Source organism: Olea europaea, unplaced genomic scaffold, assembly GCF_002742605.1.
Source record: "Olea europaea var. sylvestris unplaced genomic scaffold, O_europaea_v1 scaffold1361, whole genome shotgun sequence".
NCBI lineage: Eukaryota > Viridiplantae > Streptophyta > Magnoliopsida > Lamiales > Oleaceae > Olea > Olea europaea.
Window position 1 is genome coordinate 49,841 of NW_019231115.1, and position 13,555 is coordinate 63,395.

General features: G+C 33.1%; 1 pseudogene; it reads left to right on the plus strand.

Moving 5' to 3' along the window:
• Positions 1 to 1,093: 1,093 nt before the first annotated feature.
• LOC111375355 lies at positions 1,094 to 2,798 on the plus strand (annotated as a pseudogene).
• Positions 2,799 to 13,555: the final 10,757 nt, after the last annotated feature.

Genomic DNA, 13,555 nt, shown 5'->3' on the forward strand with positions numbered 1-13,555 from the left:
AAAAAATGCAGGCCAGAACTTATCATAGTACAATCCTACCTAAACTTCCACAGGCAACGAAGCTACCTCCGCCGGGAAAGTACAACATTTCAATACCTAGTAATGTTCCATGAGATGCATAGATATAACCATAGAAACTCCCACAAGCGGCGCTGTAAAGTTCAGATTGCCTCTGTGATATGCAATGTCAGAGGAAAGTTGAGATCCACAAGCGTAGTTGTCGTGCCTCAACTCCGCTGCACGTCCACCGCCACGTACAAAGCATCGTGCACTGGCGACCAGAGTGTATGCCGTTGTGCACGACAGGATTTAATCATCCTTGTTGCTAGCGAACTCAAGCGTCGTTCAGCAGCGACGCTTAAGGTGATGGGTTTGAGAAGAGATTGTAAAGGGCGTTTATTTTCATATCTAATTTGTGAATAATGAAACTTGATCCTTGGTTTTTGAATTGTAATCTTTAAACACCTTGGACTATATAATTTCCTCATTAGTTATTAACTTTGACTTAAATTAAAATTTGAATTTTAAACCTCGTTTAATTCTCATTATTTTCTAAATGCATTTTTCTCTCTTTTCAACAACCCATTTTTCAATAAAATAATATTACACGCAAATCAAAAAAATTTCTTATTTTCCAACAACACATCGTCCATAAATCTATATTTAAAAATGTATTCTTAGTCAAAAAATGGGACTCAAACTTGCGCTTAATTTATACCAAGCAGGAGCTTAAATTGGTGACATAGCCCACCATGGACCCAACAATCCCTCACAATCAGAAATTCTAAAAAACAAAAATTAAGAAGAAAGTCAATGGTTTTGGCTTACAAGTATCACACATCCTATCTTTTCTTTTCTATTTTAGTTTTTTTTTTTTAAATATGCAAGCCACATGTATATGTCAACACAAATTTCACCTCTTATTTTTAATTCAGCATGAATTGAAATTCCAATTTTAATGGTTTACCTAATTAATAATAAAAGTAAAAATAGTTTTTCATAGTTCCATGGCTCATATATTTATATATAATACATTCATGCCACCTTTGGTATCACCTCCACCACCACCTTTCAGAGGAAGAGCCAAAAAAAAATGCAGGCCAGAACTTATCATAGTACAATCCTACCTAAACTTCCACAGGCAACGAAGCTACCTCCGCCGGGAAAGTACAACATTTCAATACCTAGTAATGTTCCATGAGACATATCAATCACTGCACCACTACCACCAATTCATGAAGTTCCAATCCTAGATATCGATGACACTGTGACTGCCTTTTGGGACTATCAATTTCTTTTTGTTTCACAACGTGCAGAAGCCGCTGAACCGATCAATCTCCGGCTAGTCGAGGGCGAAATACCGCTTGATTTTCCATCGGGAACGTATTATCTCACCGGATCGGGGATATTCTCCGACGATCATGGCTCGACTGTGCACCCTCTAGCTGGTCATGGCTATCTAAGAGCATTCACCATTGATGGATCAAAAGGGCAAGTCAAGTTCATGGCTAGGTACATTCAGACCGAGGCGCGGTCCGAGGAACGTGACGCTGTGACGAAAAAGTGGCGGTTCACTCACCAGGGACCGTTTTCTATTTTGAAAGGTGGGAAAATGGTTGGGAATACTAAGGTAATGAAAAATGTTGCAAATACCAGTATGTTAAGGTGGGGTGGAAGGTTATTTTGTTTATGGGAATGTGGTGACCCTTATGAAATTGAATCTGGGACGTTGGATACTATTGGAAAGTTCGATGTTATTAAGGATGATCAGAAAGAAATTTCGGCGACAGAGGATTTAAGGTTGATGTTTGGGATGTTGCTACAGAAATATTAAAGCCAATATTATATGGTAAGCATAAATCATATTATATTAGTGAATATATATTTGTATTATACATCGAAAACTCTTTGATCCTAGTCTCAAGTTATGTGACCATTTTTTTAATAGTAGGTTACACGTTACTTCAAAAACGATTGAATTGTTAGATTGATCAGTATCTTAAAAGAAAAGAAAAAAAAAAGAACAATTTTCGTGTAACACATTAGTCCCACTAAACCTATCCCGTGTCTAAGTTATTCGGATCTTAATAACGTTATACTAAAAAAAGTTATTGCCACACCTTATCGAGGTCTCTCTCTCTCTCTCTCTCTCTCTCTCTCTCTCTCCCCCCCCCTCCCCTCTTACTTCTTTATTCATTTGTAAGCTTTTAATCAACTATTTGAACATAATATTTAATTTCCATCTGGTTATATAATCCAAGTGTCTATAAATTTGGAGCAAAATGGGAATTGCCAGAAGTGTTGTGTAAATGATCTGAATCAATGGAATAAAGCGACAGATTTCCCTGCGATCAATCAAGATTTCAGTGGTGGAAAAAATACTTATGTTTATGCAGCAACTACTTCTGGTTTGCACCAAGCTTTGCCAAATTTTCCATTTGATACAGTAGTAAAGCTAAACACCATAGACAAGTCCTTGCACAGTACTTGGTCTACTCGTAGACGAAGATTCATCGGTGAACCCGTTTTTATCCCAAAAGGCGGAGAAGAAGATGATGGCTATCTTCTCGTAGTGGAGGTTAGAAAACATGAATAACATGGAGTTTGTGATTCATGGAGTTACAGATTTTAATAGAATTTTGTACTTGATTTTGCAGTATGCAGTTTCAACCCAAAGGTGCTACTTTGTTATTTTGGATTCCAAACTTATAGGAGAGAAGAATGCACTTGTTGCAAGATTTGAAGTTCCAAGGCATTTGAATTTTCCTCTTGACTTTCACGGATTTTGGGGCTCATAGTTAGCTCGAAGCCTGGTCACAAGTATTCTTAGTGAGCGAAACCACTAACTTGAAGGCAAGTGATGGCTATATTACGGATTTTGTGGCTAAACAAGAGTGTGCAAATCTGAAAATAAACATTAAGTGATAAATATTTTATTTATGTAATTAATGATCGATTAATGTTGTTTGTTAGTCATCAAAGTGGCCAAATATTATGGTATTTCGAACACTAAATTACACAACGCATTTATGTCAATTACTCTTGATAGTTTGATGCTTATAAATGAAAATGACATTATGATTATTATTGTCAAGAGTATATTGACGTTCATAGATTATAAAATTATTATGGATCGCCCAAAGGTTGATCAATTAATTTTATAAACCTTGAACATGATCGTGGTTAATTAATATACTTGGTAGGATGTGTTTTGTATATCAAAAAAAATCATATATGTTTGATTACAGTATATTTAGTTACCAATTAAGTGAAATTAAATTAGCATCATTATGTTTCTTATAATGGTATAATGTAGTATCACCCAAAAGAGAACTACGATATACATTTAATGTTATCTGAATCTGAACTAAGTGTTTAAGTCTAAATTCAAGGCATTAATGTTAGAGAATTTTATATTTTGCAATATATGTTCCCGTCTCTCTGCATTCTCATGCTTCATCTGTACCACCGTCCAATGGGCTCAATTTCTCTGATTAGTGTGAACAAGTCCAATTCAACTTAAGCATTTTGGACTTGGACCTTGGCACTTCAAGTTTAGAAACCTTCTGACTTTACTAATGAGAGCAGTGCTGATGAAAGATCTTTCCAATAGGCTTGGGAAAGGTCAAACATATTAAGCCTAGTGTTTATGCGAATGACCTTAGCAAAGAATATCAAGTCTACAATCCTTAAAACTGAGATTGCTAAGGAATATATAAAGTTTGTGGAAGAACGTTCCCAAACAGTTAACAAATCACTTGCTGGTACATTGATGGATACCTTAACCACCATGAAATTTGATGGTTCTCGTACTATGCATGATCATGTTACTGAAATGAGTAACACTGCAGCAAGACTTAAGACTCTTAGGATGACTGCGTATGAGAATTTTCTGGTACAGGTTATCATCAATTCCTTGCCTCCCAAGTATGGTCCATTCCATATGAACTATAATACATTAAAGGATAAATGAAATGTGAATGAATTGCACAGTATACTCGTGCAAGAGAAGACAAGGCTTAAGAATCAAGAAAGTCATTATGTTCATATCGTAAGTCATCAAGGAGTTGGAAAGAAATATAAAAAAATGTCTGGAAAGGCATTAAGCAAGGATCACAAGTATTCTTAGTGATCGTAACCGCTAACTTGAAGGTAAGGCATTGAATAGATTTCTTGTCCAATCTCAATTGAATATGTATTGTGTAAAATTTACAGCTATAAATAGTTGGAAAATGGTCTTAACAATGTAAGATGTAACTCATGTATCTTTGAACGATTTTAATTTTGACCTAATTGAAGGTAACTTGAATAGTCAAATATGAGTCTACAAGCATATTTAAAAGTATAAGAGTTATGCTATACGTACAAAGAGTGTTCATAATGGTGTCCACCCTCTCACATGAAATGGGACCCACTTTGAATAAAATACAATTTACCCGATTTGGGTCTCCCTCCATGTAAGGAGGGTGAACATCACCATGGACACTATATTATGTACAAATAGTATATTCCAAAGTACAATTGTTTTGAAGAAATATTTTTTTTACGATAATATACTTTGTAGTATATTTAATTACAATTTCGTCATACAATTAAAGCCCGATACTAATGTTTTAAAATTCTTAAAATCTTCATTTCCCTCCTTTATCCAGCAAATGTAAATGTATAAATACATGAATATATACATCAATTAATTGGTGAATCTTAATATTTGGGAACTATCATGATCTTATTTCTCAACTAAATGATGTGTAATGTTATTGTGGCTAGCAATGATACTAAGCTCCTGTTTGACAACCATTATTTTTAAACTTTTTTTTAACATACGCTTTTCAACCACACATACATGGAATAAAATATTTTACGCGTAAATCAAATATTTTTCATACTTTTTAATCACATTCTACTAAAAAATATTATTTAAAACATGATTTTTTTTCATTTGATGGCTGTCAAATAGGGACTTAGTAAATCGTTCTCTATGTATAGGGAGTGGGAGTTAAAAACCTCATAAATTCTTCAATTTAGCAACAACACGTACAACCTAATAAATTAATTGATTTTTGGTGATCATTATTTGTCACGTTTTGTGATCTCTTGAGCGATGGGTTACTCTCCCTGCGAAAGTAAATGATGTCTACGATGTGGCATAGAATATAGTTGCATGTGAAGTTGTAAAATGTCTTCTTGAACATAAATTGATTTTCACAACAAAGTGGTGCCTCAGAAGCAGTGGCAACACTAGTTGAGCTTGCCATTGTCAAGAAGAGACAACATTATCATCATACTTGTAAAACTATAATCGATTTTTGTTCATATTTACTTTTTACCCTTTGCATTCAACCTTTTGTATTGCACTAGTTTAAGGTATGCACAACAAGGTAGGGGTGGACAAAATGACCAAATCAAATGAGACTAAATCTAAACCAAAGCAAACTGAGCTATTCAGTTTGATTTTACACACACAAAAAAAATAAAAATTAATGGTACTGGTTCTTAAAACTGAAAACCATTTGATTTTGGTTCTAGTTTGGTTATATTTCTAGAATCAAGAACTAAAATCATGTTTTAAATTTTATTGGTTTTTCACACACATGCACGTATATATGTTACAAATTAGTGAATCACAATTTACACCCAAAAAATTCAAAAATCAATTGAAAATCAAGACAAAAATGTCTTGTCACCTTCAATTTCTCATTTCTCATTGTGGATACTAGAGACCCTATTTCATTTTGGACATTTCGTCTATAACTCATCTCCCATTTTCTCTCCTTTTCAATTTATACTTGTTGCAATTGTCACACGTTGTCTACCATCACGCTCAATCACCACCACACATGAATTTCTGAAATTGAAGCCTCAACCCTCCGTTCTTTTTCCTCAAAATTTTTTCTACCTTTTTCTCAATCGGTAATGTAATTAGAACCAAACCAAATCCAAATGGTTCAATTTTGATTTGGTTCCATATCTTCAAAAAAAAAATAATAATAAAAAATTCATTTGTTTGCATTATTAAAAAAATCATTTGTCCATATATATGTTACAAATTAGTGAATCCCAATTCACACCCAAAATTCAAAATTCAATTGAAAATTAATACATAAATGTCATGTTACCTTCAATTTCTCATTATGGATACTAGAGACCCTATTTCATTTTGAAGACTTCGACTATAACTCATCTCCCATTTCCTCTCCTTTTCAATTTACATACGGACTCTCACATTGATACAGTTGTTACATGTTGTCTATCATTGAGCATCAACCTTCGGTTCTTTTTCCTCAAATGTTATTTCTATTTTTTTTCTCAATAGGTAATGTAATTAGAACCAAAACCAGATCCAAATGGTTCGATATCGATTTGGTTCCATATCTTTAAAAAAAAAATAATAAATAAAATCACTTGGTTCCATTATAAAAAAATCATTTGTTCATGATTTTGTTTGGTTCTCTTGGAACCATGTCCAATCCTACAATAAGGTATTGCACGAGTTTAAAGTTATGATATTTTATTAAATTTATAAATAATTATCTTGTTAAATTAAATATTATATATAATTCATCTAAATATTCAAAGTGTATAATCAATGACACCCTTTGTTTATATTCAAAAAACAATACCATTTATAAACAAAATAAATAAATTTTATATAATTAAAATTTAAAGTGCATAATCAATAACACCCTTCCTTCTCAAAACAAATTGAGGGAAAATTATGGTGTGTTCTCTTTGCCATTTTCTATTTGTTTTTCAAAACGGTGAAAATACATTCTCTTTCCCGTTTTCGAAAACGAAAAAAAAAATTGTGAAGAAAACACAAAACGACATTTTTGTCGTTTTGGGTATTTTCAGTACAAAACTCCAAAAAATTGAAAACACGAGAAACGGTTCCATTTGGTCCAAAATTCTTCCTCTTTCTTAAGCTAACAATCCATCGCCTCCTTCCATCAATAACAACCATCACCCCCCACCTAAGCCGTCGGATCCACACACCATCAGCACCTCCTCACCTTCCTTTACAACCTCCGGCCATCACTTGCCCACCAGACCATCGAAAATAGCACCAATTCTCATCCAAAATCCTGAGCACATTCAAGATTTTTTCCCAATTACTTCCACATCCGGCCATCCTCTCATTCGTGGAGCATCACCATAACATTCCTCTCAACTAGGCGTATCTAGTTCTACCATGGGTCACTTTCAATTTCATCCAAAATCAGTTGAGCTTGTTGGGTATCTAATTTCTTCCTTCCAATGGCAAATTTAGGTCCCGTTTGGTACACATTAATGTAAAAATGAGAATGAAAAATATAGCCGTTACGGGCCTATACAAGAGATAGAAAGTCAAATATAGTGGTTTGATGTGATGGATAACAGTTATATTTTTCATTTTAATGGGGAAATAAGGGGAAACAAATAGGGGCTTAAACTTGCGAGAGATTTTCTGCTTTAAAATAATGAGATTTCATTTTTACTATTTCAGATTTGGTATTTTACAACTTTCTTGTATTATTCTTCAATGATTAGTTTTAATTGCTTTCAAGATGATTAAGTGTTGGGTATATGAATTGAAATTGTTGGAGAGTTTTCAAGATGATATGAATAATGAATTCTTGAGTCAATTGTGTTGTAAGCGTTGGATGGATGAATTGAAATTATTGGAGAGTTTTGCTTCTAGAGGTTACTACTGAAAACCTAATTCCACATCTTGCTAATGAATATATCAGAGGCTAAACAATTATTTTTGTCCTTAAGCCTCTCTCATCCCACCCCACCCAATGGAAGCCTACTACAAGTTCACCATGGACCAAGGGTTTTAGGTTTTATTTCTAACATAGGATACAAATCCAAATTTATCATTGCCTTCTAGATTACCAGGGAAAGGGTTTATTTGTATTGAAAGGGTTTGTATCAGGGGACTACGAATGCCTACTACAAATAAATTCATTGTCTTCCAAATTACCAGGGGCCTATTAGACAAGTATGGTCCTGAAAGGGTTTTCGAGATGATCAAAAGACAATCTTCATTGATAACAATGGTATATTATTTGTCAAATTTCTCTATGAAGTTGCGTTGCTATGCGCTCAAACTCATTAGCAATAATTTATTACTGTGTCTTGTATTGCTTTCCTTGGCATAGTTTTTATGGTGTCTTGTGTTGCTTTCCTAATTTTTTTCTTTAGCTCTGCCATTTTTCATGATGTATACACTTTAAAGTGTTGTCCACTAGTGTGCACTTAGAAGCTAGATATGCTTGTAATCCACAACTATGCTTGAGTACTCTTGGATTATGATCACGAAGCGAGTTATAAGAGGGCCAAAAGTTGCAGTTGTTGGAAGTGGGCCCTCAGGCTTGTTTGCTTCTCTTGTGGTTGCTCAATTTGGTGGAGACGTTACATTAATAGAAAAGGACAGGCGACTGAACACTCTGTTTGTTCGTTATTAAAGCATGCTACTTTCTTTTTGCTCCTTCAAGCTTATTTGTTGGTAGCACCTTCTTCCTTTTCCTTGAGTTGTACCCATGAATAATCTTTGGTCATTGTAACATGTTGCTTCTGATATAGAGAAATGCTGAGCTCTCCTATGAGATGTATAGATGAGATTCTTGCACTTCCTCATTCAGCTGATGGTTTCAAGAGTCAGATAAGAGACAAAAGGAGATGGAACTTTATGATTTAAAGCATAAGAAGAAACATGTGTTATTTTTTTTTATATGATACTTGATTGTGAGTATAAGACTGCATATATTGGTGATGTACAATTCAATATTGAAGGGATTGTTTCACATATGTACATACAAATGTATTATTTGCCTCAAAAGGACTATAGACTTTTGAACAAGGACGGATACAAGAATTTTTGGCGCACGGGCTAAAATTTAAAAGTCGATATAATATATTAATTAAAGTTAAATTCATTTAATCTAAAGTTGTTTCCGTTCAATGCTAATATTTGAGGATGAATGTCATTCGATTCCTGATGGAAATGAAGGTCTTCAATTAGTCCATCGGAAATTGTACTTTTGATAGGTCGACATGTCCTTTGAAAGAAGGAAAACAAGTTCTTATTCTTCTTGAGGGGAAGTTGACCTTCCATTTTCAATTTCATAAAATTGCAACACCCAAAAAGTAATAAATAAAATAAATAAAAATAAATCAATTATCAATGATGTTACTCTAACGACAATCAAAAAATAATTTATTAAGCCGACAAGCAACAACAACAATTATTAAGCTAACAAGGCAATAGACCAATAAGAAGTCATCAAGCCAAAAAGACAAAATTTCAACAATAATTAATTTCAATATTTTGCCGACAAGACAACTTAGATAAGTAGACAACAAAATTCAATTTCAATACTTTGCCGACAATGCAATAAGAAGATAGATGAGGGCATTTACTTACTATGGTGTATTCAAGATTTTGCTTTTCCTACATGTTTGCGGGACAACGTATGTGCCTTGAAAAATTTATTGCAATTTCGGAATTCGAAAATAATTCAATTAAGCCTTAAGCTTGTTGACAATAACGAGGAATTTCAATATTAGATGCTAATGCTACCTTAAGAAACAAATTTGTATTAATCAATAACATTTTGATTGTGTAAAAATGACTTTTGAGATAACCAATTCTTCGCATATTAACTTTTAGAAAAAAAAAATGATATCATCAAACGAAAGTTCATAAAAATCAAGAATCGGTACAAGAATTAGAAGAACAAGCCCTCTTAAACAAAAAGTCCAAAAGACAATTTTTTCCCCCAAATTTCAAAAGTCTTCCAAGTTCCACTTGTCCCTTCTATGCCCAAAAAAAATAATAATAAAGAAAAAGAGAGAGAGAATAAAATATATTTAAATAAGTAAAAGTAGGGGAAAGAAAAAAAGTGGAGGAATGGAAAAAAACTACTATTTTTTCCCGCAAAAACTTCCACCTTCCTTGCTGTATGCCTCTCCCCCGTTTGCCTAGCAAAAACAAAGAACTTCAATTTTTCAAAAATCCACAATCAACAATAATCAATATTAACAAAACAAAAAATACATTTAAAAAGGGGTCCAAGTTTTAAAATATAAGAATCTAAACTTCGAAATCGAAAATATATACCAGTTATGACTTGCTCGATTGTCGGATTGGAGATGGATAGGGTTGAATTGTAGGAGACTAGAGATGGGGAATAATGGATTTGAAATAGAATTAGTTTTAGGTTTGGGTTTGGGCCAAAAAAATGGAGTTGGGTTAATTGAATATTTTGTTGGATTGAACTCATTAGTTTGTTGGAATGAAAGCTTGTCATTCTTAGTTTTTTTAAGTTGGACACGGGCTGCTCAACCAATTTTAATGGGCTCAACAAAAAATAAATAAAAAATCAAGTAAACTTACGAGATCTGGGCTTGGGCGAGGACGGGCTGTAGTTCGGGCCAGCCCATACCTGGATCCGCCCATGCTTTTGAAATAATTTGTACGCCTGAGATTTCAATCAAGACAAGTTTTACATTTCACGAAGGCTATATTTGGCTCATATTTATAAACACTCAAATTATTTTTCATCAACACTTTATTAAAAAATGTATGGTTGAAAATGAGTTATTTAATACATTTCAACAACACTCAAATCATTTTTCACCAACTTCAAAATTTATATGTTATTTAATACTATATTAACATTAAAATATTAAAATTTATTGAATAATCAAATTTCTTCAATAAAATATAATAAAAAAATATACTCAAAATTTCAAACTAAACGAGTTTTTCAATTTTATGCTTCCTGAAACTTTTTTCAGAATGACAAAAAGAACGAATTTTCAACAATTTCAAAACATCCACTCAAAATAAAAAATTCAAAACTAAAAACTGCGAAACTGAAACACAAATAGAACAGTCGCGGGTTCTGAATTGTCTTCATTCTACAGAATGCCCAGCACTCCTGAAGACTTCTCTCAATCCGACATTTCAGAACATGTTAGTTGTATTTCTTATTCGTGTATAAGAATTTCGTTACAAGAGAATTTGTGTGTGCATCTGTATTTATATTTGTGGTGCAGGAAAAGGACAAACTGGTTGGGAAAGTCATCCGCTACATACTATTCAAGACAGAGAAAAATCCTGAACGCCCATTTAGTATGGAGGAATTGACTCAGTTGATTACTAGTAAAAATTATATACAGAGAAATCTGCCAACTTTTGTGATCAATGAAGCGAAGGCTAAACTTTCCTTGATTTTTTGGTACGAAATGAGGTAACCCAACGGTCCTGGTTCTCCACTTCATCTCACCATAGCCGTGTGTCCCAATCTCAACAATGTAAGCATTTTACGAAGTGGTTCTGGAATGTAACACAATTTTGCTATTCAAATGCATTTGAATTTACGATTTTCCCATCTTTTGATCAAAATGATCACTAGATTTGATTTGATATTATACCCTGACCTTTCGCTTTGTATTGTGTTATAGATATTTGCAGAAAGAAAAAGTTAATGGCCTTGAAGGCAGTACTTTATATTATGAGCTTGTTGAGAGAGCTCTAGATGGAACACTTGGTGATAGAATAAAAGAATGTGTTTCTCAGGTATAATTATTATTGGATGGATCAGTATCTAGTGGAGTCTGCACTATGATTTGTTAATTAATTAATTTAACAAGCGTTGGATAAATTAATTAATTGAGTTGCTTATTTATAGGCCCGAATTTATTAATTAATTCACAGACCAAATTTAATTAAATGGGTTAATTAAATATTGGACCGGGTCAGGCTAAACCCGTTTGGGCTTATATAAATATGACTAGGGTTTTCAAAATTTGTAGAGAATTCATTCTTGTTAGTACAAGAAAAAATCATAATCCTACAATCTTGTTCTCTGTGTGGATCAGGCTGGACAATTGGATAGCTATGGGTGGTGAATCAAGATTGTTGGAACAAAAAAATAGCAAACGAGTTTGCAGAGCTTGTAAAAGGTACAATATTTATCACAATTTTTGTCTAAACACAAAACAGATCCTTGATGGGAATCAAAATTTCTTTTTATTTTCGCTGCGCATGTTTAAGTAGATTCCCAATAGTGGTATCAGAGACTACTTTGCGTTTGTTAAAAATTGTTTTGGGTGATTGAACAATCAAAAGTTGAATGTACAACTTTTTTCGTGGATCTAGAAATTAGAAATTTATTTCTATCTTCAAAACAGTTTTGAATAGAAATTAATTTTGGATTGAGAATACATGTCGGGAATTGGTCACCGGCAGCGCTGCAAGCGGTTGCACCCGTCGGATCGTACCAACATTCGCACACGAAGCTGTGTGCGCTGTCCCATAAACGCAACGACGACGACGACAACTATTGCCACAGTGTAAGTGGCGCTTGTCGCCACCATTGAACAGCAGCAAAAAGCACCACGCTGTTGTCAACTTTAACAGCAGCGTTCGGCTGCTGGCTCTCCATTTTTTTATGTGAGCCCGTTGATGACGCACCGCCTTGGTGTCGCCTGAAAAGCCGGAGCACGACAAAGCTACGAAAGAGGTGAAAACGGGGTGGAAAGTCTAAGGTTTTTAGATCAGGTTTTGGGCGAATTGGAGGGGGCCTCGTTTGCAATTTTTGAAATTGCAAGCCCCTGCTTGCAATATGTTTTTGGGGTCAAGTTGTAATTTTAAAATGAAGGGCTACTATGCAATTATCGAAATGAAAAGGGCCTGTTTATGCATTTTAGTTGGGTTAGAGTGCAAATTTAAAAAAGGGACCTTGAATGCAATTGTGAAATGAGTTTTAAAATTGATTTTGGAAAGGGTTATTAATTTTGACCCATTTAAAATTAACAACTTTTTTATTTTCGTTAAAATTAGATTTTAACTTAAATATTACACTTTGACCTAAATTGAATTTTATTTTATTTAGTAGTGTTATCCTAAATTAAAATATTAGTTCAATTTAAATTAGAGTTGGACTTTAATTTAATACTTAATTAAAATTTGATTTTAATTAATTATTCACCCAAATATATTCTATCAATTAGAATCGGATTCTAATTGACATTTAATTGAATTTTGCTTTTAATTAAATTATCTTGCCCTAATATTTTTCTTAAAATTAGAGTTGGACTCTAATATGCTCTTTAACTAAAATTTGATTTTAATTAAATAAGTTCGCCCTAAAATCTTGGAATTGGAGTAGGACTTTAATTTTGCTATTTAATTAAAATATAATTTTAATTCAATTCAATTGCATTAAGTTTTAAAATTAGAGTTGGACTTTAATTTGATATTTAATTAAAATTTAATTTTAATTAAATAGTCCCGCCCTATAATTTTGGAGTTAGAGTTGGTCTCTAATTCGATATTTTAATTAAAATTTGATTTTAAATTTGAATTAAATATGCTCTCTAATTAAATTAATTGATTAATATGATTAATTAATTATTTAATTGTTCCGACCCATTTGTCTAAAAGAGTTTAGACGACATTAATTGCTAGAAACTCGAAATATATTTGCATATAATATTAGATATTATATAGGAATGTATTTATGTGATGAATGCATTATTAGTGGATAATTATGGAATCGAC